Genomic DNA, 27,438 nt, shown 5'->3' on the forward strand with positions numbered 1-27,438 from the left:
CTCACCCAAGCCCTGGATCTGTTAATGTCTTGACCTGGGTTCCTCCCTTGGACCATAAGGATCCAATAGAGATCGTCACCCATCTGTCTAGTTGGGTGCTTTACCTCTGAGAGGGCCAAAGAGAATTGGCTCTGCTTTGTACCTCCATGAGTGTTGGAGGAGAGGACTGAAGTTAGTTTTGGTGGTGGAAAAAAAGGCTCTGGAAACTGAGGTGGGGTAGACACCCTAGGATCACACAGGGACCACAGGAATCATCCTTAGAAATGGGAGATAGCCAGGCAGTGGTGGCACACGCCTTTAATCCCAGAACTTGGGAGGCAGAGGTAGGCAGATCCCTGTGAGTTCGAGGCCAGCCTGGGCTACAGAGTGAGTTCCAGGAAAGGCGCCAAAGCAAAACAGAAAAACCCTGTCTCGAAAAATCAAAAATTAAAAAAAAGAAATGGGAGATAGAATCCAGTTACCAAGGTCTTCAGACAAGAAAGAGAACCAGAGGCTAGAGAGTAAGTAAGGTCTCCACTTCTGCTGCCTCCCAGTTCCACGGCCACCTCAGGAAGAGTGTGAGATGAGCACTCATCTATGTCAGACAAATCAATGATTCAAATGCTGAAAAGAAAAGAGCTCCTAACTTTCTTCCTCACTTGCTTCTAAGGACTCTGAGGCTTTCTCTTGGAAATTCTCATTCCCTCTCTCTGTCTCTGTCTCTCTATCTCTCTCTATTTCTCTTTCTCCCATTCCTCATTCCCTTCCCCCCATAAGCCTCAGCCAAGGATATTCAAGCCCTTCTTGGTAGCTCTGGGAAGAGGAGACGGGGGGTTGAAACTCTCTTCCCAACCTACTATTGCTGTGATAAAGGCCTTTTGTGGGCATCTCCCGGAATTAGGTAGATGTTGAAGCAAAGATGGTGACTAGCTGGTTAAGTGCTAATGCAGATTTGGGGTCATTGAAGAAGTAGCTATTTCAGAGCAACAGAAGTGAGAAGCTTACCTGACTCTTCAAGGACCATTCTCACTGTCAGATCTAGCATGGAAAGAATTGTCAAAATGGAAGGGATTCAGCAGAACATCCCATGGTAGGGGTATAGAATCCTAGGGAAACAGAAATGAATTCATAAAACACAGAAGTTCCTGACATGTACTCAGGTCCTGATCCTTCAAGAGTTTCAAGTATCCACTTAGTGACCACATTGGACAGAATATATTAAATGACAAATTGCTGCCCTGACTGGAGATCTTCTCTGCTTCTCTCTGTTTCTTCCAGGATGCTGCTGTTAGCCTATCTTCTTGTACACTTGAAGAGGATGGATGAGAAACAGGGTGGCCATCTGATGTCTCCCATTGTGTTAAAGCAAGTTTAGTCCTTAGTAAGCCTTCTAGGTGCTAGATATTGCTGAGGAGTCAAGGACTGTCATGAGTTCTCCATCCAAAGAGCCATTGGATGGACTATTCCCTACAATAAATTGCTCTGCTGTAGAGACAGAAGACTGGACCCCTCACAGTTCTGGGATGAAGGGTGGAGTTGCCCAAACTGCTACTATGATGCCCATCTTAAATGGTTCTGGCAGCTCCCAATCATTTTATTCTTTTCACTGTAAAGCATTGACTTGGGCCTCCAAGAGGACTCACCCATGTAGGACATGCTCTGAACTCTGGTGGCTCTTGCTCCTGGATTTTGTTTTTCCTTTCTGTTAGACTATGGGTTTTCCTAGAATAAATACAGATTGAAAGCCCTTATTCAGGGAATCCCTCACTTCTTGAGCCCTCCTAGTGCTAAAGCCCTCCACGCAGCTCTTAGCTCCTGGGTGAGGGATCACTCTCTAGCTAGAATTACAGCTGTTGACAACTGTATCCTCCCTCTCACACTATCAGTTTATTTAGGAGCTCCTTCCTCTGTCATTTTAATTTATTTCCTCTTGTGCATCTGCCTGTTGTCAGTTGTGTGTATGTGTGTGTTTGTATCATATGGAATATTTGTAATATGTGGCATGTTTGTTATATGGTGCATTTATGTGTTTTATGTTATGTGTGGGTTGTAGTGCATGCACATGAGTGTGTGGGTACATGCACCCACACGGGCCCTTGCTGAAGTCAGAGCAGCAAGTGTCTCTTCACTTCATTCCCTTGACACAGAGTCTCTGAACCAGAAGCTTGGCATTTTTGCTAGACTGACTGACCATTGAGGTCTCTCCAGGAATCAATCCACCCCTCAATGCAGGTACACTCAGCCATGCCTGGCTTCTATGGGGATACTCAGGATTTGAACTCAGGACCTCTTGCATGTGTAGCAGATACTCCAAGCCCTTGAGTCATCTCCTGAGGAACTCGTTGCAAATTTTTAAATCAATTTGTTCAAACACATGAAGAGAGCAGGAAGGGCAAGTAGCTGACTGGACAATTGAATCAAAGAACAGCCGAAGAACCAGTGAGTCTGTGCAGGAGGATATTTCCTCATTCTTCATAAAACACAGCTATGCCATTTGCTTCCAAATCTCTACCTCCCTGTCTTTCTCTACTCTCTGTCTCTGTTTCTCCCTCCCTCCTCTCCCTTTTCCCTCTCTCTTTCTTTCAGCCATTCACTATACACTTATCAGTGCTCAGGGTGTGCCATGACCTGTGCAGAGAACCCAGAGAGGGGCTTATCCAAGGTCTTGCTAAGAGCTTATCATGAAGTGGAGCAGACATGCAAGCCTCCACTATAATGGAATCCAGTTTGGGATTCATGTAGTCAAAGAGGCAGTGAGTAGACAGTGAGCACCACCCACATGACAGGCACACTTTGAGAGTCTCAAAAGCTAGGCCACCAGAAGCTGCAGTCTCAGAGGTGGTACATTGTGGGACAGGGAAGCCACGATAAACTGAACAAACGCGTGCATTTTCTAGGGCATCATGTGATACCATGGAGAAATACACTCCAGAGAACGAGGAAGCAAAAGTGGCAAAGGGTGGATTGCAATAATTAAGGGACTGGTCAAGGTGAGTCTTTCTGAGGAGGTGACATTGGAGATGACAGGAAAAGGGTCAAGGGAACCTAAAGTAAGGGTGTTCCAATCACAGGGGATAGAAAGTGCCAAGCCCCAGAGTGGGAAGCTACCAACTTGAGAAATAATGCCACTCAAGCCTGGCCATGTGGAAGGTGCTAGGATGACCAGGCACTAAGCACCAGCCCAGCTATCCCTGGCCTTCTGTCATTGCCACACGACCTTGTCATCTACAAAGTTCACACTGAAGAAGTGTTAGAGTCAAGGTACCAAAAGTATTTTTTTTCAGAATGTCTTAAGGTCTGTGGTTTTGTGTTGGGCTGTAGTCGTAGCTATCCTGACTCAAGAGTATCTCAGCTGGTCCCTACTCACAGCTTAATTGGAAGCTCTGATGCCTGCTTGGTAACTCAGTATACTCCTGTGGTACCTTCTTAAGGCTCCCCAATGATGTCCATATCATAGTCCCAGAACCTAGACTGTCTTCTGACATGGCCAAAGGGACTTTGCAGGTGTGGCTAACCTAAATATACTCATAGGGAGCTCAGCATGAACCATCCTCATGGCCCCAGATTTATCACAAGTGTCCTTGCCAAAAGAGAGGAAGGACAGTTGGAGGAAGGGTGTGATGGAGGAAGCAGAGTTTGGAATGACATGAGGCACCAAGCCAAGGAAAGTTGGGAGGCCTCTAAAAACTGGAGAAAGAAAAACTGTCATCTCCCACACCCTCCAGGGCCTCTGGAGCCCATGTAGCCCTGCCCTACTTTGACCTTAGCCCCAGGACATGCTTCATCCTTTAGCCTCCAGAAAGATAAAATTGTGTTATTTTAAGCTACTAGCTGTAGTAATTTGTTACAGTGGCAAAGGAAATAGAATAATTTCAAAATGACTGTATTTTATTTAAAACATATGCATTCTGCTTATATAGCACTGGGCCCCTTCCCCTATACTCAGTGGTCATTTAACCCCCGCCCCGATGAATCGAGAATACATCAGGACAATGTCAATCAAGAACTGATATTTTCACCTTACATATGGGGACACCAAGCAGTCAGAATGTCAGGCAATAGAAAACAACTATTGCTATCAAGGATGTGAACAAAAGGGCCACCCCCTCATACACTGCTGGAGGGGATGGACACTGGTCTAGCCACCATGGAAGTCAGCATAGAGGTGTATTAAACACTCAAACTATTTGACCCACCCCTGGGCACTTACCTAAAGGACTTCAACTCAAGCTATCCCAGAGATATTGGCATACCAGTGTTCACTGAGATCCTTTACATTGTGGTTAAGCCACGAAACTAACCTCAATGTCCACCAACAGGGGAATAGGTAAAAAAAGGTGGTATGTGTAGACAGTGGAATTTTTTTTTCCTCCAGACAAAATGAAATTATGCTGTTTGCAGGAAAGTGGCTGCAATTGGAGATCATGTTAAGCAAATTAAGCCAGTCTCAGAAAAACAGACGTTGTACATCTTCCTTCATTTGTACTTCCTAGATTTTACATAGATGCACAAAATCATGTATATACATAGGACATAAGAAGAGATGTATTATTGTATGTTTAACTATGTATTTGTGTGTAGGAACGTGCATGTGAATGAAGTTGCCCTTTTATATCAGAAATGAATGTTAGATCCTCTGGAGCTGGACTTAAGGGTGGTTGATGTGAGTGCTGGGAAGAGAACTCTGGTCCTCTGGATCGGGTCCTCTGGAGGAGCCGTGAGTGCTCTTAGCTACTGAGTCATACTTAGCACCAGGCATAAGGAGAGATGAAACTAGCTGTGGAAAGAAGGGGGGCAGACAGAAGGAGAGGTGAGAAGGGCATGCTAAATGTATAATGCGTGCTTGTGTGAAAACTTCCGAAGTGGTTTCTTTTGACACAGCGTCTAGCTGTGTAGACCAGGCTGGCCTGGAACTCTCCTATAGGAGTTCTGCTTTCCTATGCCCCTTGAGTGTTGGGTTTAAAGAATTGTGCTACTTAGCCCAGCCTTGCCAAAGTAACTTTTCATAAAATACCTGAAGTGGCTGGGTAAGATTTGAACCTAGTTTCCTGGTACTAGGTTGCCACAGCTCTGCTACATTTGGTTTCCTTCTATCAGCTTTTGTGAGCTTCATAAGACCTTTCCTGTCTTGTTGCTCTGTTAGTGGCCATTCCTCATTCTTCCCTCATACACACAACCTCTGAAGGCACTAATCTAATTTTATTTCATATGAATTTACCTAATCTGGAAATTTCATATGAAAGAGAATGAAAGAGACGGGCACAGTCACCGGTGCCTAATGAACCTGCTTGAGGTACAAACTGGCACCAGAAACTATTGAGTTCCATGCCATTACAATACTCCATGCCTCCTGCTTCCTTCCATGACTGTTTTGTTCTTATTTTATTGTTGCCTTTCTATGCATGCATACCCTTGTAAGTGGCTTCAAATCCTTTGGGAATTAAGCAGCACAATTTAAAAAAAAAATGACTTCAAATCTCTTTTTTAAAAATTCAAGCAACACACACACACACACACACACACACACACACACACACACACACACACACCACATTATTTCTCAAGTAAATACGTTGTGCAAAATGTGGCTGGCTTGTTTTACTTGGTGGTGTGGTTTCAAGGTTTATTCGTGCCTTAACATGCATCAGTTGCTCATTACTTTTTACAAGTAAATAATACTCTATGTAACAAATGTGTATTGAATGCAATTGCCAACTAATGGATATTTGGTTTGTCTCTACCTTTTGGCAATTACAAATGATGCTGCTGAGGACACCCAAGTATCAATGTCATCACACTTATTCAAAAAGAGTTTCAAGCAACATAGTGGCTTCCAGAGCTCTGCCAGCATGGAGCCATGCATGCAGGCTATTGTTCTTACAGGCCAAGTCCTACAGTGAGACATTACCCCTCCAACCCCCAATCCTCAGAGGGTCTGGTGGGGTGCAGGCAGGAGCAGCTGGTCTATGTGGAAGGGCCATGTGTCATGCTGTTTCCTGAGGAGCAAGTAGTAGACTTCCCACCTGATAGAAGAAAGGCCTCACAGAATAAAGGTGCACATACTTGCAGAGGGAAAGACCTCCAAGTTCAGTGCCAACCTGCTTTTCGTAGCCATTTTGTTTATTGCTTGAGACAAGATCTCATGTAGCCCAGGCTAGCCAAAGATAACCTTGAACCCTGGTCCTCCTGCCTCTACTTCCAAAGGACTATGATCACAGGTATGTGTTGCCATGCCCTGTTTTTCCATGGTTATTTTGATACTAGAAGCACAGAAATGCATTGTGCTGCACTCATATATAATAAGTGACTTACAGGAATTGCCTGGGAAAGTATGCAGAAATATTCCAAATGTAGTATGATAGGTAATTATGTATGTATTTTCCCCAACATTTGCTGTAAATAGGATTATACAACCCCACTCTGGACAATTTGGAGAGAAAGAAGCCTCAGTAACAAAAGCTCTATATAAAGTCATAAGAAAAAGTGATTAAAAGCTTTAAAAATATGAATAAGGGGAAGGGGGCAGCAGATGGTCACAAAGAACCCATGGAGAGCACTTGTTCCTGACATTTCAAGGGAACATGCACTCTACTCCTTCCTGTGAAACTCAGGGTCTCAGGGCTGGGACCTCACCTCCTACCTCGACTCAGCAAGTCCTGAAGGACATGCCACCCAGAAACATGCCCAGGAACAGCAGCACTGACTGATGACACCTATTCCAACCACCACACGTATACACAGCTCTCCTTCCAAACAGAGTAGAGGGTGATGGAGAGACCAGGCCTTTTCCCGCCCAATGACACAAGTTAAAAATACTGCCTGCTTCTTCGGCTAACTCCCATCTTAGCCTTGCACATTTAAAAATACTCCCGTCAGTGGCTCTGTGTTTGAAAATGTATCTTGCATCTGATAATTATGATGCATTTAAAGGGCAAAATTAGAAAGCACAAAATTAGGCTGGCAGGCTTAATTAGCCCATTCTTTTTTTTTTTTAATGGATGGAATTTGGGTAACTGTCTGCGCTGGGGGTATAAAGACCCCTAATAGGAATAGTGGAAATATACTGGCTTCTCTGCGGTCCCAGTCACTCAGTGAGTCAGAGCTGAGGATCAGCTGTGCAGTGAGGAATGTCAGACACCTGAAGCAAGAAGCTCAGGTGTTCTCAAGAAAATCCCAGGAGCTGGGTCACAAGGTAATCCATCAGTACAAGGCTTCCCAGGGGTCTGATGCAGTCCCTGTAGTAACTTGGTTTTCAATGGAAAGAGATAGGTAATAGCTGTGGAAACTAGGACCAATATGTTTACCCCTGGTGTCTGTGTGCCCCAGTGAACTTACGCTTCCCCAACTAGCTCTGGTTCTGCACAAACAGTAACAGTGATGCCTTCTTTTGCACGCTAAAGCTAGTTACTCCTCCCCAAGACTTAGGAGATGAAAGAGTACTCTGAGCTGGCCAGGCCATAAAGGGCAACTTCCCATCATCTTTTCCTTGCTGCCAACTGGAATCTTTGCAATCCGATTCCATGCTGATAAAGTTATCTTGATGGCTGTTTGCAAAGAGCTCGCCCTGGATCCAGACGGGTGGATCCATCCCCAACACAGCATGCAAGAGAGAGTTTTCTCTTTTCAAGTCTCCTCACATCTCTTTGCAAGCTGTGACAGGCTGCAGGAAGCCTAGTTGAGGCACAGTAATCCCAGGTATGAGTCATTTGATGAGTCAGATATGGCCCTCTGCTTTCTTCAAACTGTGGTTTGCCTCTTAACAGAGGCTGTGTTGTTCTTTACCCAATGAAGCTGTGAAGCCCTCTGTACTCTTGGAAAGGAGACCCTACTGCCTTAAGTCCAGCAGATAGAAGGCAGAATGGGCAGTCCAGGCTTTAGCTGCATGGAATGTTCTGAATCCATATGGGTACGTACAGAGCAACAGAGGGGCCTGAGAGCCAAACTTGGTTCCAGAATAAGATCTGACTTGTCCCTGTAGGAAGCATTGCCTCAACAAGGTAGCATCTCCAAGTTGCAAGACACTAGAAAACATCCATTCATTCAAAGGGAGATGTATATGGAACCGGAAGCACATTCTCCTGCAGGGATATGAGGCAATGCTTGAGGTCACATTTAATGGTTGCAAGTGTCAACTTTAGCAGTGTCCATGAGACACTTGTTATTACAGAAAAATCCTATGAGTCACTAACAAAGAAAGGGCCAAAATTCTGGCATTGTGGGCATTTAAAAATCTTCATTTAAAAAGGCATCTAATTTCTAACTAGAGAACAGATAACTAGAGAGGGTATAGCAGTTTCATTTTTAAATCAGCCCTGAGCAGAATTAGTTTACCCAGAGTGCACTGGGATAGCAAAATTGTAACTGTGGTGGTGGGAGCAGGAATGAGAGAAGGGGAAGAAAAAGAGAGGTTTATCTAGAGACCACATATAAATACATAATCACACACATGTCAGAATATGAAATAAAACACAAGAAGGTCTGAGGAGGAACCTTATGGGGCATCTGGGCTCCCTGCTTGGGGACCCTCCCTCTACAGAAAACATGGTTTCTCACCTCTTGTATCTCAAGACAAAAGTCCATAAAGAGCACAAATGATGCAGAGACAAGAAGGAAGAGAGAAGAAACTGAACAAAAGCTTCCCGTGGTGTAAGCTGTGCCTGCACACTGCTGCCAAGCTAAGAGCACCTGGTGTTTCAGAGCCTCTGATTGACCCTTCCTGTGAACAGGCATACTAAGAAGTACCACGGCTGTGAGCCAAGCAGGGAAGACAGGGAGAGCGGGAACCAGGAGGGAGAGGTTTGCTTGCAGACTAGACTGTTAAATTGACTTGGACGAGGTCCCTTCCATTCCTCCCTGCATAAAATAGTTGTCTATTTCAGATGGATTACCACAAACTCCCAGATAGAGCCCTTAAGTGCTGTTTACACAGTGTGCTAATTGCAGTAATGGAACTCACCCCTAGCTGTCCCTCAGCTTCGGCCCAGTCTCCCCCATGAGCTTCGTTAGTAGTCCTATTTGTGGCTCTTTCACTCAGCCCCCAACAATGAGCTAAGTGGGAAATATGTAATTATTCATTTTATTGCTATTGATGCTGCTGCTGATAACTGGCCATTGCTAACTGGGGTTTGTCGACACACTGTCCAAGAAGAGTTGATCTGTCTGGAGTCAGGGTGACCTCTCAGGACTGGCTTGGTATTCACTGCCACAAGGGCCTTGTTTTCAGATGACCCAGAAAGCAGAGCTCACAATGAAGAACATATCTCTTTGTCATCAAAACTGTTTCATTGGTGCCTGATAGACTTGGTTTGGGTTTTCCCCCAAATTAGCAGCAGAAATAATAGCCCAGTAGTTCTCTCAAGTAATTGTCTACAGCTTGGTAAAATGCATGTAAGTCAAGGTCAACGAGCTACTCCACATGCTTGGGCCATGACTGTGAACTTCTTGTGAATGTTCAGTGGTGACTTGTTCATGATGTATCTCATTCAACAGCCTTTATCCTTTATATACCTTGATCCCTTCAAGTTCCCATCTGGATTCTAATTGAAGGCAAGACCTGTTTCTCCTGACCTGAGACTTTGGCCCTGTCCCCATTTCTGGTTGCTTTTGTAAGCAGCCATCTCAAATTTAGCTGCTTAAACCAACACAAACTCACTTTCTCTCAATGTTGGAGGTCCCAGTTCCCACATGTGTCTCACTGGGTTAACCTCAAGATGTTGGCAAACCTGTGTTCTCATCAGAGGCTCTCAAGAAAATCATCATTATCTTGCCCTTTCAGCTTGTAGAAACTTCTTGCATGCTTTGGCTCCTGGTCCCATCCATCCTGTCTTCACAGTCAGTGAGGGTGGGGCTAGTTGGCCTTATACTACAGCACTGTCACTTTCCTCTTCTGCCCTGCCTTGCACTTTTAAGCACTCTCCTGATTACACTGGACACACCCAGGTAATCCAGGATAATCCAGCCTTCTTAAAGTCAGGTAATTAGCCACCTTAATTCCTTCTGTGACCTTAATCCCCATGGTCCACATGACTTCGGTGCTGGAGCATAGGAGGTGGACATCTCTAGGGCCATTATTCTGTCTACTGCAATAGCTTTTCTTTTGAGGGCGATTCTTATCTCAACCTGAAGGTTTCTTTCCTGAAGGTCTTAAGGACAACACCTCTCAGAGGTAATCTTGCATCTTGGGATTTCAATATGCATAGATAGAGAATACTACACACATATGTCTATGTGCACTCCCATAGACATACTACCAATGCCTACCTCATGAAATGAACCCAAATAAAAGTATATTAGATTGAACTCTGCATACTGCAAACATTCAATAAACCTTTCTGTTTATTCAACCCACCAATCAGAAGATCAAGTTCTAGTCCAGGGGTTCTATAATTATATCATGCCTGAACTCCAGAGGCAGACAAGGTTGATTTCCTGCCTAGCTACATTGCCATTTTATGGTACTCTTGGTGAGACACAGTGACCACATCTCTTAAAAATAGAGTTACGCAGCTAATAGCTGCCAGAGGCTGAGCATATGCTCCAAATATGGTTTAGGCCAGTGGTTCTCAACCTGTGGGTCATGACTCATTTGGGGGTTGCATATCAGATATTTACATTAGGATTCATAACACTAGCAAAGTTACAGTTAGGACATAGCAATGAAATAATTTTGTGGTTAGGAGGTCACCGCGACATGAGGAACTGTATTAAAGGGTCACAGCATCAACAAGGTTGAGGACCACTGGCCTAGGGTATAATAATTCTCAAAAGCAGAGGCCTGTGTTATCATCTTTGTCTTCGTTGTAACCAACTTAGACAGGAAAATAAGAGCCCTCAGCGTTACAGCTACTTTGAAGGAGATATGTTTGAGTTCGTAATTGAAGTCAGACAGGAGCCAATACAAGGCGATATTGGATACAAACGAAATATATTAGACTGGAACTCTGCATACTGCAAACATTCAATAGACAAAAGTGAAAAATTTATTTATTCAGTAATCAAAAAGTGTCACAAAGATGAGGCAGAGGCATTCTAGTAGAGGGAATGATGTGTAAAATCCAGAGGCACGAGTCAAACTGGCTCATTTGGGATCTATAAGCAGTTTCATGGGGTCAGATGAAGTGGAACAATGGTTATAGGGAAGGACCTGCAGGAACTGGGGCTGAGGATGCCCCAAATGGTCAGCACAGACACACTCATTAGTTCATTCTGAGATTCTCCCCCATTCACTCAACAAGATGATGCACAACTGGGACACACACAGAAACTACATATTCCTGGGACATGTGCACTGATTACATACCATGAGGATGACAGATAGGTTTTGGACCTACAGTCATAAATACATACATTCATAATCCAAGTACACAGGTAGAGGCCTGAACACATACATGTAGAAACAATACATCACTAACCATGTGGCCAACATACACATACACATAGAGAGAAGCTTTGTAAACCTGTATATGCAATATGCATGTTTACCATGTGTATGCAAACACATATATTCATGCAGCACACACCCATAGTGCTAAGAATAAAGGTGAATAAAGAAAACACACACTACACTCATTGTCCATGGTTACATATGGAACACTGAACTGTATAGACTTTCCAACACACTTACTAGACATACACATTCAAACATTGTAGAGTGTACATACACTCTCACTATTTACACACACAGGAAATGTATGCATGCACACAAACTCATAGAGAACATTGGCAGGAGATTATGCCAAGTTTTGTGTACATACACACACAACCACACACACACACACACACACACACACACACACACACACACACACACACTAACCAGGCACGCAAACTCCTCATTTCTTTCTGGAATGTGTTTGGGTTCTGAGGCAGGCAGTTGTTTGGCCTGAGGGAGACTGGGAGAATTCTCTCAGCTACAGTAGGCAGAGCAGCTCTGAGACCTGTTTGCATTGCACAGCTCAGCTCTCCCTCCCTCCCCTGAGGAAGAGTAGCACAGAAGCAGCACCTTGGTTGTCCCTAAACACCCAACTTCCATCTTGTCTCCAATCCAGCCCCACTGGAGTCTCCAGAGGTTGTGACAAAGCGATATCATACAGAAGCATAGCTGGGTCTTTTGCAAGAGTCGTCCATGTGAGACTGCCTGCCTGTCCCCACCCCTCCCTTCCAAAGGAACTGGCAAGAGGCCAGGCCAGCCCAGAGGGAGGGGGTAGAGCCATGCGCTGGAGGTGCTCCTGGCACTGTGAGAGCCTCATCAGTGTGCTCCCAGGGGCCCTGTTTGGGTGATGAGCCCAGGCTGCACTTGAGCTCAGCAGTGAGGAGGCCCGCACAACATCTGCTGGGCCTATCTGGGGCTAGTCAAGCACATCTTCCTCTTCTGCCCGGGCTCATCTAGGAATTGGGTTCCAATGAGCTGGAACCCTGCGCTCCAGCCTGAAGTTTTGACAAGTTGTTGTTTCCAAGCAGCTGCCAGCATGGAGCTGTGACCTCCATCTGGGTTAATGAGTGCAAGACTCACCACGTGTCTGCTCTGCAGCTTTAGCTCATTGTCCTGCTCCAAGGAACTCATAAACAAGGGCATGCTTCATCCTAGGTGCACAGCTTCCTCCTTGGAGACCAGTCTATACCTTTGCTCACAAGGAGCCTCAGCAGATGAAGCCCAGGACCCAGGTCTTTGCTGCAGGATGAGGAAAAATAAATGTGATCAGTAGGACAAGCTAGTGGAGGGGCTGTTCATAACGTATGTCAGATGTTACACATGGCTTTCACTCGTAGGAGATTTATATAAAATTACTTCAAACCCTAATTCCATAAACTTGCAAGAACCCAGAGCTATCTGAAAATTACTGTCAATCCCAGACACTTATTTCCTCCTATTTCTCTTGGCTCCTAAATTGCCAAAGTACCTGCATGTGACTGCACTCCACCTCCATCAAAAGTACTAAAAACCCCATTTCTTGGACTAGAGAGATGGCTTGGTGGTTAAGAGTACCGAATGCTCTTCCAGAAGACCCAGGTTTGATCCTTAGCACTCATAGCCATCTGTCACTCTAATTCCAGTGGATCTGATGCCCTCTTCTAGCCTCCAAGGGAACTTGGCACGCAAGTGGAGCAGAGACTTACATGCACTCAGACACATAAAGATTTTTTTAAACCCATTTCTTGGAAGAATTTCCAAATAAAATGTGTCTGTATTAACTGGAGTTTAATGGTTTTACTCAAAGGTTCTTGGCCACATGGAGGGGTCTATGACAAGGCTCTAGTCATCCGACAGGCTTCCACCCTACATATACTCCCATATTCCTCTTCCTTCCCTCTCATGAGTAATACACAGTTCTGCCTCTGTTCACCAACTGCACACACTTACGCCAGGGATAATCAGCAGCCATCACTTCTCCCTGAGACGTCTTTTTGAGGATTCTACTTAAAGAAACTCTCATGACAGCTGTCCCACCCCAAAAAAATTTATTTCCTACAGTGTGACATCATCAAGCTGAGCGCCATGAGGAAGCTCCCTGGTAAAGATGGATAAACATCACTGGAATGCACTCCGAAAGTGACCCAGGGTCACCACCCAACTAAAGGGGGAGAAGAAACAAGCCTTGAAGGTTGAGTCTGATTATTGGTCTAGATCAGGCCTTGGGGAGACAGATGAAGCTGGTGTTTGAAGCTAGCACCTCAGGTGGGCACCCGCTAGACCCCAGGAAATCTCTCTCCCTCCGATAGGGTTGAGCATACTAAATGTGTCCCCAGGGGTTCTCTCTACAGAGGCCCAGGCAGCATTTTTGTTCTATGATGATAACAGAGGCCTAAGCCCCATATACCCACCCCCATTCCTCAGTCACTGTGGTTTCTCCAGGCCAAGCTGGTCAAGCCAGGGGCAAGGTTACAGGCTGCCTTGGAAGTATTGACTAGGGGCCATTCATGCACAAAAATGGTCCCTTCCAACCAAGTCCATTTGTTTCTCCTCAAGGGCCTGGGGATGTTGTGCCAAGCCAGAATGACTCATTGGCTCTAGAAACACTCATCCACCCTCTCCCCAACTTCAGCAAAGTAGCCATCCTTTGGCTCTACCCAAGTAGCCAAGGCCAGTTCTATATGAAAGCTCAGGGGAGACAACCCGGACAAGATTCTGTATGTGAGCTTTTGGGCCCCAACCCTAGTACAGAATCCCATATGAAGGTGTGCTAGCTTCCACCAAGAATTCAAACACCATTCATCTAAACAGGAATCTGGGCCTTCTCCAGCAGCTCACCCCTTTGGGAATCTCTGAAAGCATTTACCGATTTTGTAAATGCTTTCATTTTTTTCTGAAAATATGTGGAGCTTCACACTAACTGGATTGGGCAGCTTCCTTCCAATAGTTTAGAAACTTCTAGAAAAAAACTTCATCTATGTAAAAAATGCATTTTTTTTCAGATTCCTCAACATCAATTGAGGACTCCAACAACCTATTTTATAGAAAGAAAGAGAGAGGAAGGAAGGGAGAGAGAGAGAAAGAGAGAGAGAAAGAAAGAATGAAAGAAAAGAAAGAAAGAAAGAAAGAAAGAAAGAAAGAAAGAAAGAAAGAAAGAAAAGAAAGCCAACCACCCATGGGGTGGAGAGATGGCTCAGTTGATAAAAATGCTTGCTCTGCAAGCATTGGGACCTCAATCAACCCCAGCACCATGTAAAACCTGGGTACAGTAGCATGTGTCTGGGAAGGCAGAGACAGGAGGCTTGCCAGCTGGCCAGTCTAGCCAATCTGGAACTACTGGATCAGTGAGAAGTTCTGTCTCCAAAAATAAAGTAGGTGACTATAAGATTGCTCAGTGGTTAAGAGCACTCACTGCTTTTGCGTTAGACTGGAGTTCAGTTCCCAGCACCCACATAAGGTGGGTTACAACTGCCTGTACGTCCAGCACCAGGGGATCTGGCACCCTCTTCTGGTCTTCCCAAGTACCCATATGCATAGACCCATACACACACACACACACACACACACACACACACACACACACACACACACAAACACACACACACACACACACACACACACACACAACACACACACATTTATAAATTTAAAACATAAATAAATAAATCTTTAAAAGTGAATGAGGTGGAGCATGACTGAGGAAGGTTCCCAGTGCTGAACCCCATGTTCATGCACATACAAAGCCATCAAACTGTCCTAACTGGGCCTCCCATGGATTGTGCATCCTATGAAGTTACACCACTTACTGGCTTCCTGGAACAGTTGTAGATATTAAACAAGGCAATTATAATTACAAAGACAGGCCATGCCACACAGTGCTTGGAGCACTTTCCAAGCATCACCTGACTCCTCCTTCCTGGGGCTCAGGGAGCATCTACACAGATGTCTTGAAGAAACTGAGCTGAGAGGGGCTAAATGGCTCAAGTTCACACAGCTAATAAAAATCATATTATGCGGCAAATTAATAGAGCAATAAGATCGCAAAAGGTGAACACTCAGCCAACTGAGAGGCACAAAATGTTTTAGTGGTTTATAAGCACTTTGGAAAACATGTGTATTAATTGGCTATGTGTGTGCTAGTGAAGAAGCTAGAAGCCTGCCCATGGACCTTCCACTGTGTGAAACTACTTCCTGTGAGACTACTTTCTGAGACAGAAGGTCAGGCACCTGCAGGTGACCTTGATGTGATCTTGTGTTTCCTCCAGGAAGGAGATGTCACTTATTTATTCAACAAATAGATTGATTCAGCTCCTCCATGGGGCAGTGCAGTCAGTAGGAGTTAAAATTGATAAGCAAAAGAAATTTGGAGCTGAGAGAATAGTCAGCTGTGATACTTGCCTAGAATGTGTAAAACCCATGCTATGGTTCAATCCCTAGTATACACACACACACACACACACACACACACACACACACACACACACAAACACACACAAACACACAGAAAGAGGGAGAGAGACAGAGGAGACAGATACAGAGACAGACAGATAGACAGACTCACGTAGACCAAAACAGGAGAACAGGGTGGTTTATCAATCTCAAGTGTTACAATGTTCAGAGTCAAATGACTCTTTCTGGAGTCTTGCTTTATTCATTATACCCTTGTTACTATCCTTGGCCTCTTTGTCAATCACAATCTAAGATAGAGTCAAATATTGTGTGACACTGTTCCTAAGGCGATAAAAACAAAATTGAGCTCACTCCAGTCAGGGAACAGACAACAGACCAAAGTAAGGACACCCCTCTCCCTCAAGTCCAACTTGGTGACTCTGAGAGATTAATGGAGTTAGTTGTAGGAATAAAGGTCAGGGATTAGTTACAGAGGCAGAAATGAGTCAAAGATGACTATGTCACCAAAAGCCCACCCCAGCTTAAGTGACAATTCATGGAAGCTGGAAAACTGAAGTGCACCATACTGCCTCCAGGACCTCAAAAGATTGAAGACTGTCTCCTCCAGGTAGCTCAGCTTGTCTGAGCCTCTTCCAGACACCTTAACTTGTCTGAGAGTATCTCTCAGCAGTTCTTACTGCTTACGTGTGCTTTAAGAGGGGGGGGGGAACCTAGTGAATCTGGTCAGTTTCAGGAACTTCCTGAAACCTTGAGGGGGGGGACCTAGTGAATCTGGTCAGTTTCAGGAACTTCCTGAAGCCTTGAGTTGCTTACTTCCTGCACTTAGCAAGCTTCCCTATGAGGATGGACTGCTTCACCTCCCTTAGAACATACTGAGCCTTCAGGAGCTTCCCTCCAAATGGAAGGTTCTACCTTGGAGGGAGTGTCAAGGATGTAGGTTGTGATTAGACAGGGTAAAGTCTTATACCCATTGCAGATCCAGCAGTATAGCTCTGGTGTAATCTATGTATGTAATTTAGAATAGGCCAGCAATCATACTATAAAAAGCAAAAAACAAAAGGTACCAATTTGAATAAATATGATTTACCTAATATATCTAAAATGGATCCCTTTATGATGCGATCAGTAGGAAAAGTATAAACAAGAGAATGATTGTTTTTTTGGCTCAGGGCTGTAAACTGGGTTAAAGTTTTGCATACAAACCAAATCTATCTGTATGGGTCACATAACAGTGTGACTTGTAGTTCTTGTGTTGGTCAGCTAAGCACCAGCACCATCCATCATCAGGAAGTGAATGATTCTTAGTTTTCGTCAACCTGTCACCATCTTTACAATTTAAGAACATCCATATCTCAATCAATTATTCCTCTCTTAAATTAAAATTAATGCATTGTAAATTTCATATACATCTAGAGAATTTCATAGCAGCCTTTAAGGTATGTAGAGGCAACCTGAGGCATCCCAAACAGAAGTGCCACCAGGTCTCAGGATTCAATTCAACTCAACTTAGCCTAAGAACATCCCCCAAGTGACTGACTGGCTCACATTTTGGGAAAACCAGTGATGATACTGGCCTCTAGTGTAGCTGGATAATTTAATTGTAATCATGTCCCCAGGGTCTGTTCCAGTGGCTCCAGATTTACTTACCTCAGAGTTGCCTTAATGCTTTTCTTGTGTCCCCCTGATATAGAAATATGGCTCCTCCAAGCATTAGTCTTAAGCCATCCTTGGAGTGAGAAATCCCCCAAGACAAACTCATCTTTTCCAAGAATTCCATACATGCTAGAGCCAAGGCTCATTGTTTGGGATCAGCAGGGTATGCTTGTCACAGAGCCCACGTGCTGAATGATGTGCATTTAGTCTGAGCTGAGTCAGCCTGGGAGCCAGAACAACAAGGTCAGTCCTAAACCTGTGCACACCTCAAGAATAGCTTTCCCAGTACACACCTGTATCATGGGAAGTGCTGCATCTCTGAGGTGGGTATCGGAGTTGAAGCCAGCAGATCATTGTGTCCAGGATTAGGGCAAATGCCTCTGTAAAAGGTGAAGGTGGTGTTTGTGGAGGTCAGTCGAGCTTAAACACGAGTGTTAAGGCTGTAATAAGAGCCTTGCTTTGCTTCTGAGCAGTGTGCTTAAGAAGCCTTGTCTTGGGGCTAGTGAGAAAATTTAGTCAGTAAAGCACTTGCCATACAATTATGAAGACATGAGTTTGATTTCCAGAACTCATTAAAAAACCCAGGTACGATTCTGTGCACTCGCAATCCCAACACTGGAGAGGCAGAGACAGGGGGATCCCTGAGGCTCCCTGGCCTACCAGCCTAGCCTAGTTGATGAGTTCCCAGCCAGTGAGAGATACTGTCTCAAAACAAAGTAGAGAGTGTCTAAAGAAAAACACCTGAGGCTGTTTTCTGCCAACCATACACACACACACACACACACACACACACACACACACACACATACACACACACATGCACGAATGCACACAGGCTGACATAGGCACATGCACACACACGTGCACACATGCATCAAGGTTCCTTGCCTAATTTGTGGGCTTCTGCTCACCCCTCAAGAGCCCCCAAACCTAATTGACTTAGATATCAACACGTATTACTGTGTTGTACCACGTCAAGTTCCCCTGATGAGGTGAGGCTGGTGGATGCTATGACTTAGTGGAGTTAGACAATCCTAGTTTCAAACGTCAACTCTGTCATTTTGGATGCACTATCTCCTGTCTTTCAATGTGTCTAATGTCCACATGGGGTCCATCCAACAGCTAACAGTGGGAACTTGAGACTTTGAAAACATTCTGGGGAAAAGGGAAGGTGTTTGGCTTGCTGTTTCTGACAAACATTTCAGTGAGAACCTGTTTCAGTTGGATATATTAATGTTGTGAGTACAGGCATGTTAATATTGAATGTACAGGTATGTTAATAATATTATATGTACAGGTACATTAATATTGCATGTATAGGTATGTTAATAATATTGTATGTATGGGTGTGTTAACCCTGTATGTACACGTATGTTAATATTGTATGTGGAGGTATGTGAATCATAGTCTTTCATAAGTTTCTAAGGTTCAGAAAATACGGTAAAATCTTGATTATGTTGTTGTTAATTTATCCCAACCAATGAAAGCCTACTGGAAAATACACACACTCGCTCTCCCTCTCCATATGTGTGTGTGTATATATCTGTGTGGCTCTCCATTCCTTCAGGTATAAAGAAATTAAAAGCTAATGCATTGTTAGATTATATCTTTAGCTTTACATTTTTTATTTTATTGTGTTTATTATTGTTATATATGCAGGGTGATTATGTGACTGTGTACACATGCAGAAGACAAAGGACAACTCTAAGGAGTTTAGTCCCTTCTTCTACCTTTTTGTGGGATAAATGTATGGAACTCAGGTCATTGGGCTTGAGAGGCAAGTGCTTTTAACCACTGAGCCATCTCAAATACCCAAAGTTACTTTTAAAAAAATGTATGTGTGTATGTGTGTGTGTGTGTGTGTGTGTGTGTGTGTGTGTGTGTGTGTTACATTTCTGTTGCTGTGATTAAACACCATGATCAGGGCAATTTATAGATAGAAGGGATTATTTAGACCTGTGGAATAAGAGTCCATCACGGCAGGGAGGCATGGCAGTAAACAGCAGTCACATCAGCTGTAACAGGATGCTGAGGGCTCACATCTTGAACCACAAACTGGATACAGAGATTAAACTAGTGGCAAAAATCTTTAAACTGTCAGTGCCATCTCCAGTGACACATTTCTTCCAAGAAGGCCACACAGCCTAAGCCTTCTTAAATAGTACCACCAACTGGGGACCAAGTGCCTAATACCTGAGGCTACCACTCAAACTACCACTGTGTGTGTGTGTGTGTGTGTGTGTGTGTGTGTGTGTGTGTGTGTGTATACTAATGTGCCTAAGTCACTTAGTGTTGCCTATTCACTCACAAACACTATAGCTAGTATCCAACTGCACTGCAATAATTTGTTTAGAAATCCCTCTTCCCTGTGAGACACTGGCTTCCTCTAGTGCAGGGACATTGACTTATTAAAATCTGCATCTCAATCCAGATTATGAAAAAATACATGTTTTTTTTTAAATAATAACATGAAATAAACAAGTAGGCGAAGATGAAGACACATCCCCAGCCCATCTGCAAAGGACTTGGGCCCCTAAATAACAATATTGCATTGAAGTCATTTGCAGTCAGCTGCGTGCGCAGCACCCCATGGGGCTGGAGCTCCTGGAATGTGGATTTCAAATACTGCCATGTGATTAGTTATATTAACAATCGCTCCCCTCCACCTTCTAACATTGGATAAGCAGACTCAAAACAAGAGTGTCCCAAGCCCAAAATGTCGGCTTACGGGTCAAGCTGTGTGTATTGAAGGTCCTAAACCATACAAAAGTCCGCTTTCTAAGTTCAAGTGACTCTCCATACTCCGGTTTTGAGAGTGAGAATCTGCTTGTCTCTTTTCAACTTGGAAACAGAACCAGACTTGTTGCCTCTTGGCCCTTTAGCTAAAATAAAGTACAGACTCAGGCTCATCTCAAGGCAGTCCCCCACATGACCTCATTTCTGCCACCTGAAACCTGAAAAGTGGAGTCAGGAAATGATCAAAGGCAAGGCCCCCAGCATCACCTCTTAGCCCGCTGAATCAGAAGCAGTCAGGCTGGGCAAACTCCCTTATTAAAGGAGGGCTCCCATTTGGACCCAGCAGCCCCTTCCAGTGAAGGAAGTTAATCTCATCGTAACCCTGTTTTGTAAATACAAAGTCTGCCTCCAAAGTTCCAGGGAGAGCACATTTCCCAATAACGAGGGAAATGGCATTTACAGGAAGGTCTGAAAGGCTCCTTCAGCAGCCTGCATTTTTGTAAGCCCTGTATGAAACCTCCATGTGGGCATGACTAATGGATCCACCTAATTAAATTTTTACAGCATTCCAGGGCTGGAGTGTCAAATGTTTGCTTCCAGCTTGTCTCCTTGTAACACTGTCAAGTAAGGCTCCCATCCCACCCCCTCCTACACACACCTTTTTTGGGGGAGGTAGGCTACATTCCAGTGCAGTATGAAACCAGAATTAGGCATTTGGCAAGACAGAATTTGAAAAGATTGGTTGGCTTCATGACTCCTATGGACGTTGGGGAAAGAGGGCTTCATGAGGGTACTCTGTAAAACTCACTTTCTATCCCTTGCTATTTAGCTGGTTTCCACAAAAAAAGGGGGGACATGTGATTGGACCATGTGTTTGTCTCCTTACTGAAAGGGGAGGGCTTATCTCAAACTGGGTAGATGGTTTAAGGATATGTTGAGCACTGCTCAGCAAACAAAGAACAGCTTTGAAATTTCAGGTTGCTATTTCAGGATCTGGGCAGTGCCCTCCTAACTGATAATGTTGAAGTGTTTTATTGAAAATAGATGCTCAAGTTTGATACATGTCAATCAATCTCTGGATGATTTCTAAACAAGAGATTCTTGAGGTATTGTCCATATATCATCAACAACAGAATCACCTGAGGAACTTGTTAAAGTGCATGTTCCTGGACGAGACCTCAAATCACTTCAATCAGAATTTGCAAATGGATCCAGGGAGTCCAGAAGATCGACTATACGGAAGGGTCTTGTGGACCCACAGAAGCTCTCTTTGTCTTCAAAAGAGCCTGAAGGAGCTTCTTAAACAGTGAAAACTATAAGAATCCATCACAGTTCCCTGCCCTTTCCCCAAGCCAGCCCACCCTTTCTGTACAATGTTATGAACACATGTTCACAAATACTCCCACAAACCCATGTAAACAAGGAACCTGTACTTATTTATACGTATATTTATACGTATATTGGGGGCCTAGCAAACACTCATATTTGGAAGTAAACCCTGCTTTCCACATGTTCTGAAACAAAATATTACACCTCAGTCCTTGTTGAAACAATCTGCCAACCCATCAAAGATTGCTTTCTAATTCATCGTAGGGAAAAATCACTAACCACAAGCAACCCAGAAAGTCATCTTGCTCCCAGCCCTCCATTCTAATGAGATAATCTCCTGTTGCCATGAAAATATGGTTGACTAGAGTCAGAAATATATGCTGCAATCATGCAGATTCCTTGACAGCCATTCCTCCTGGCCCAGGTCTGAGGACAGATGAACTCACTGCCATACTGAACCAAGTAACCAAGTAAATGTTCTTTGTAATCAATGGGGCTTCAGAATTGGGAGCTCCTTACAGTGTCTACAGAAAGCTGTTTCCTTTGGATAAGTTACATGACCTGATTGCATCTCAAGCTCCTTTTCCATAAACCAAAAGTCTACAAAGATGAAATGAGCCCATGAAGGAAATGGCTAAGGTCAAGGTACAGGAACAGCCAATAATAAGCAGTCATGGACCAGTGATTTGCTTGGCAGAACACGTCTATTAAATACACTAGAAAGTTCTCCCTCTGCATCTTGACCCTTCCAGCTATTGGCTGGGAAATCCCATGTCCTCTGCTTAACCTCTCAGAACACCAAGCTCCTCGCAGGCATAGAAGCATCATTGCCACTGGACTCAGAACTCTTGGGACAATTGTCATGTGTTATAAGAACCTGGGCAAGGGGCATCCTGAAAAGGAGACAGGCGACCTCCCCTCCTCTGCTTCTCTGAAAATAGATTATCTCTTTTAAGGAAAAGGCAAAGCTCCCTACTTCTGCTCTAGAGGGAACTTCAAACAAGGAGAAGGGACCAGGGTAAGGATGTCACTGGAAGAAGAGAGTTCCAGCCCCATAAATCAGGTTCCTGTGGGAATCTTTCAGCAAAATGTAGGATTCTGCTTTCCATGTTCCCTGGGCTGAAGGAAAGAAACTTCATCCTGCCTACAGAACTCTTGGGGTTTGATACACATCCCACAGAAGGAAAGGGCTATTTTCTCCTTGAACTTGGGCTGTTTTTTTCTGAAAGGTTTTTCTTTCGTGAGTAACAGATAACCTTTGAAATTGGTGACATGGCTTCAAACACGCATGTTGAAACCACGGGGGTCTTTGGACCTAGAACAGTCTGTTTTTCTTAACTTTGGGTTCTTGGAGAGTTGACTTAATCTCTCTGAATTCCTGCTTAAAAATACATAAATATAAATAAACAAATAAGTAAGGAGAAAGACCGCAGAGCTAGCTCAAGTAGATAGAAGGACTTGCTGTGTGAACCTGAGGACCACTATTCATACCCCCAGAACCTGTTTTTTTGTTTGTTTGTTTGGTTGGTTGGTTGGTTTTTTTTTTTTTTTTTTTAAGAAAAGTTGGATGTCAAGTCATTTGTAAGTAAGCTACAATCCATATATTCACAGAGCTTAGGTATGGAGTAAGGGACTGGCAGGGTGGGGGAAGGGGGAATAAAGCTCCCCAGGAAGGAGAAATAGAACAGATAGGTAAGGATGGACAGGGCCTGGGGAGACTAGAATTGGAGGATCAAACGGGGAGGGAGAGGAGAGAAGGGGCAAGGGAAGGAATACAGGAAGGGACAGCTAAACTTAGGGCCACATGATGGATCATATGGAAGCCTAGAACAGTAGAAACATCATATACATTGAATGAAGGGTTATACCTAATTGAGTTGTTGGTCAAAGGGGTTCCTTGGGAACCCCCAAATAAACCTAAGCTATTATCGAGGGTATTTTTGCTCTCCACAAACTGACAGTAAGGCCCTATTGCTGGACAATACCTACACAACTCACTGAACATGGAGAAGTCCATCTGCTGCCTATACAGGAGCCTTCACCCCTACCGATAGTGCACATGGCACTGGAAGGAACTTTGCCGGGTACCAAAGGAGAAAGTACCCACTAACCCAGGTACAAACCTTCAATCTGCAGTGGAAACCGGCCTGCAAGATATGCTGGTATAGTAGTAACACAGAGCTAGTGTTTGTAACCAACCAATAAATATCTGGTTTGTTTTAAGGCTTGCTCCACAAAATAGAACCTATATTTGATGCTGTTTGGATGTTCAAGAACCTGAGACTAGATAAGCCAGAGACCTAGGCAAAAACCAAATACTGCTGTTCCCGCTAAAGGAATATAGCAATAAAATGACTCGTAACAACATTCTGCTTTACTCATAGACTGGTGCCTGAGAAGTTTTTCTCCTATAGCACATGAAAACAAATACAGAGACTCACAGATGGAAACCACGCAGACAACAAAAGTTCTTGAAACAGTCAACCCTAAGTGGGATGTCTCTATCAACTCCCTCCCCTCAGGGCTCAGAGAACTCTGCAGAAAAGCAGGGTGGAAAGATTGTAAGAGCCTGAGGGGGTGGAAGCTACCAAGGAAACAAGGCCTTCTAAACACAACACAACTCACACACACATACATTCAGAGATGTGACAGCATGGACAGGGCCTGCATAGGTCTGCACCAGATGGGTCCCAAAACCAAAAGGAGAAGTGGACGCGTGAAAAACTGGTTTTCTCCAAGGGAAACAAACTACTCTTAAGGCTAGGCCCCATGCCCCGCAGTAGATGGCCAGTAGCAATGAACTCTACAACATCTTTGGAGGTTCTTTGTCTCATAAAGTTGACCCAGGGCATTCTTTTCTTCTTTTTTCTTAAACCTCACAGGTCTTTTGCATATATTTTATGGCTTCCATTTTTGTGTTTTTGTGGGATTCCTGTATGTGTAAACGTGTGTGTCTATGCATCTCTATGTGTTTCTTATGCTTTTTCTTTGGCTCTTCATCCTCTGTATGTTTTGTCCCATTCACATTTATCTGTTTTTGTTTTATCTTATTGTGTTTTATTTTATTATTATTATTCCTTGGATAACTGTTTTTTTAAAGATTTGTTTATTCATGTATTTTATGTAGATGAGTGCTCTGTTTGCATGTATGCCTGCATGACAGAAAAGAGCATCAGATCCCGTTATGAATGGTTGTGATTCACGTGTGGGTGCTGGGAATTGAACTCAGGACCTTTGGAAGAGCAGTCAGTGCTCTTAACCTCTGAGCCATCTCTCCAGCCCACCTGTTTGTTTTCTAAAGGGAGACAAAAATGGTGCCAATCTGGATGGGAGGAGAGGTAAGGAGAAATTGGGAGGAGTAGGGGGAGGGGAAACCATAACGAGAATATGTTGCATTAAAAAAAAATCTATTTTTCAATTAAAAAAAAAAAGCTGGGCATGGCTGTGAATGCCTATGATGTCAGCATTGAAGGGAGAAAACAGCTAGGCTGTGGGAGCTCACTACCAGGCAGCCCAGCCCAAATAGTGAGCTTTAGGTTCAGTGAAAGAAAAACTGTCTCATGAGAGTAAGGTACATAAGGAGTGCATGCTTGGATACACACACACGCACACACACACACACACACACACACACACACACACACACACACACACAGGAAATAATGTCTGCTCCATGAAATGTTTTCATGGAACTGCAAACCTAATGCTTTCCAGTGTGTCTAACTAACTATTCCCATGACAGGGGAACGGGGCCTCCTAGGGCCTCTCACCTCTTTATCTTCCTAATTCCCGTACAGAGAGCTAGCACTGTCTCTAGAAATGACCCCTGGTTTAACTGTTGGGTGGAGAATATGTTTGCTGATTGGACACCAAGGCTGGTTGCAAAATAGTATCCTTAAAATATTCACAATTGCTCAAAAAGTTAAACATAGCATTACCACATGAGCTAGCAATTCTATTTCTAGATATACACTCCTAAGAAATGGAAACAGGACTTCAAACAAACACTCGTATGGAAACAGTTGCAACAGCATTACTGTGGTATTCCAAAGGTAAGGAGAGTCCAAACAGCCACCAACTTACAAAGAGACCAACAAAATGTGGTATATCCATCCTATGAAACAGTATTTGGTCAATAAAAGAATAACCAGCATATGCTACAACATGCTTGGCTCTGAAATCGCTAAGCTAAGTTAAAGAAGGAAAACACAAAAATTCATACCTTGTAGGATCTCATTTCTAGGAAATGCTCAAAACAGGTAAATCCAAGCAGAGGGAAAAAATAGTCATTTCCAGGAGAGTGATGGAATGCAAACAGATCGCCTAGTAGCTGTGGGTATTCATGAAAGTGTCTTAGAAGTAGATCAGGGTTATGTCTTCACACTACAAATGTCCCAAATAGCACTGAACTGTACACCTTAAAATGCCAGTTCTGTATTATGTGAATTTTACCTCAATTAAAAGAAAAAGGAAAAAAAAAGAAAAAAAAAAGAAAAAGGAAAAAAAAACTGAAGTCAACCTGTGGGCACTTGGTTACCTAATGGAGAAAATAGGAAAGAAAGCAAGCAATGGTTGTTAGAGCAGAGTACGGTCTTGCACTTGGAGGCGGCGAAGTCTCTTAAATCTCTTTAATGAAGACAAAGAAGTCAACAGCAGAGAGAGGCAGCAGTTCAACAGACAAATGGAGCTGCCAGCCCATGGCGTCTCTGCAACCGTCGGTGACCGGCCGGAGCGGCTGAGTTTTGAAAGTCAAGTTAACATGTTCTGCGTGCAACCAGCACTGTCAATCCTTTGTCTGCGCTCTCTCCGACCCTCTCCATCAGTTCCCGAGCTTGGCACCCATCCTATTTTCTGCATGGCAGCTGTGCACAGTTGAATAGGAAATCAAACATTCTAAAAACCTGTTGTTTTTCGCACAATGTCTGATTTCCCAGATATTTCATTTCTGGTTTTCTAGCCAACGCCCCTTGTCTCGGGACAGGGGTGGCAGTCAACACTCTCAGGTATAAGCTGCTGGCCGTCCTGCTTGGAGGGAATTCGTAGGGTAGTGGGATCTGAGTCAGAACAGACAGTGTAAATTTCAGACTGATCTAGAATGTCCTTGGGAACATGTTGTCAGCAAACAGTCTTCCACAGGAAGGCATTGGGTAGTCAAGAGTTTTCTGGGGGACACACATTACCAAGGTGAACAGGAAGTTTCCAAGGATGTTGGCTCCCCACCACATGGTTCTGTAAGCCAGTCTGCTGAAAGTGGTTGCTAGCAGCCCCCACAGTAGACGAAATTAGCCCCAGAGGCACTGTTTGAAGTAGAGGAGGTATAGTTTTCCCCCTGGAAAGTGACAGAATGATGGTAAAGTATTATCTTGAAGGGGCATTGCTTCCTGAGCAATCTCATGCACAAACACACACACACACACACACACACACACACACACACACACACACACACACACACCCCTTATGGGTGCCCCCTCTTAGTCTCCAACTCTGTCTTAGTCAGGATCACTCAGTCAGGACACTGTTGACACTGGGCTCATTCTTTGTTGGGGTGGGTGGCAGTTGCAGAAAAGTAAGATGACTCAACAAGATGACCCAGTTCCTAAGTCCAGAGCTGATCACATATTTATTTTCTGAAAACTTTGTTCTGTTTCCCATGTATTGGACATTGGTGTGAACACTCTTAACCCACAGATATGTATTAAGCATCTGTAGGATATCAATATCCCAGGAAGAAGAGTAAAGAAGCCATTGTCTTCTCACTGTGGAGGAGACAGAAATGAACCTATGAGCCAGAGTTGCTAGCGTTGATGACACTTGGGTAGCTATTCTGTCCTGAGCTTGTTAGATGATCACAACTATTCCTGGACTCTTATGAATTCTAGTAGTATCCTCCAATTATAACACACGAAAGTACTTCCAAG

General features: G+C 44.0%; 1 long non-coding RNA gene across 1 annotated transcript; it reads right to left on the minus strand.

The window, feature by feature from the left end:
• Nucleotides 1-10,992: 10,992 nt before the first annotated feature.
• Nucleotides 10,993-26,836, minus strand: LOC128104081 (uncharacterized). Its single transcript, XR_008215863.1, has 3 exons — nt 25,740-26,836; nt 17,746-17,832; nt 10,993-12,649 (listed from the first exon to the last, which is right to left on the minus strand). It is a non-coding gene; the product is annotated as an uncharacterized LOC128104081 (long non-coding RNA).
• Between the last annotated feature and the right edge of the window lie 602 nt (nt 26,837-27,438).

This window comes from Peromyscus californicus, unplaced genomic scaffold (assembly GCF_007827085.1).
Source record: "Peromyscus californicus insignis strain IS unplaced genomic scaffold, ASM782708v3 Scaffold_8__1_contigs__length_139910024, whole genome shotgun sequence".
Lineage (NCBI taxonomy): Eukaryota > Metazoa > Chordata > Mammalia > Rodentia > Cricetidae > Peromyscus > Peromyscus californicus.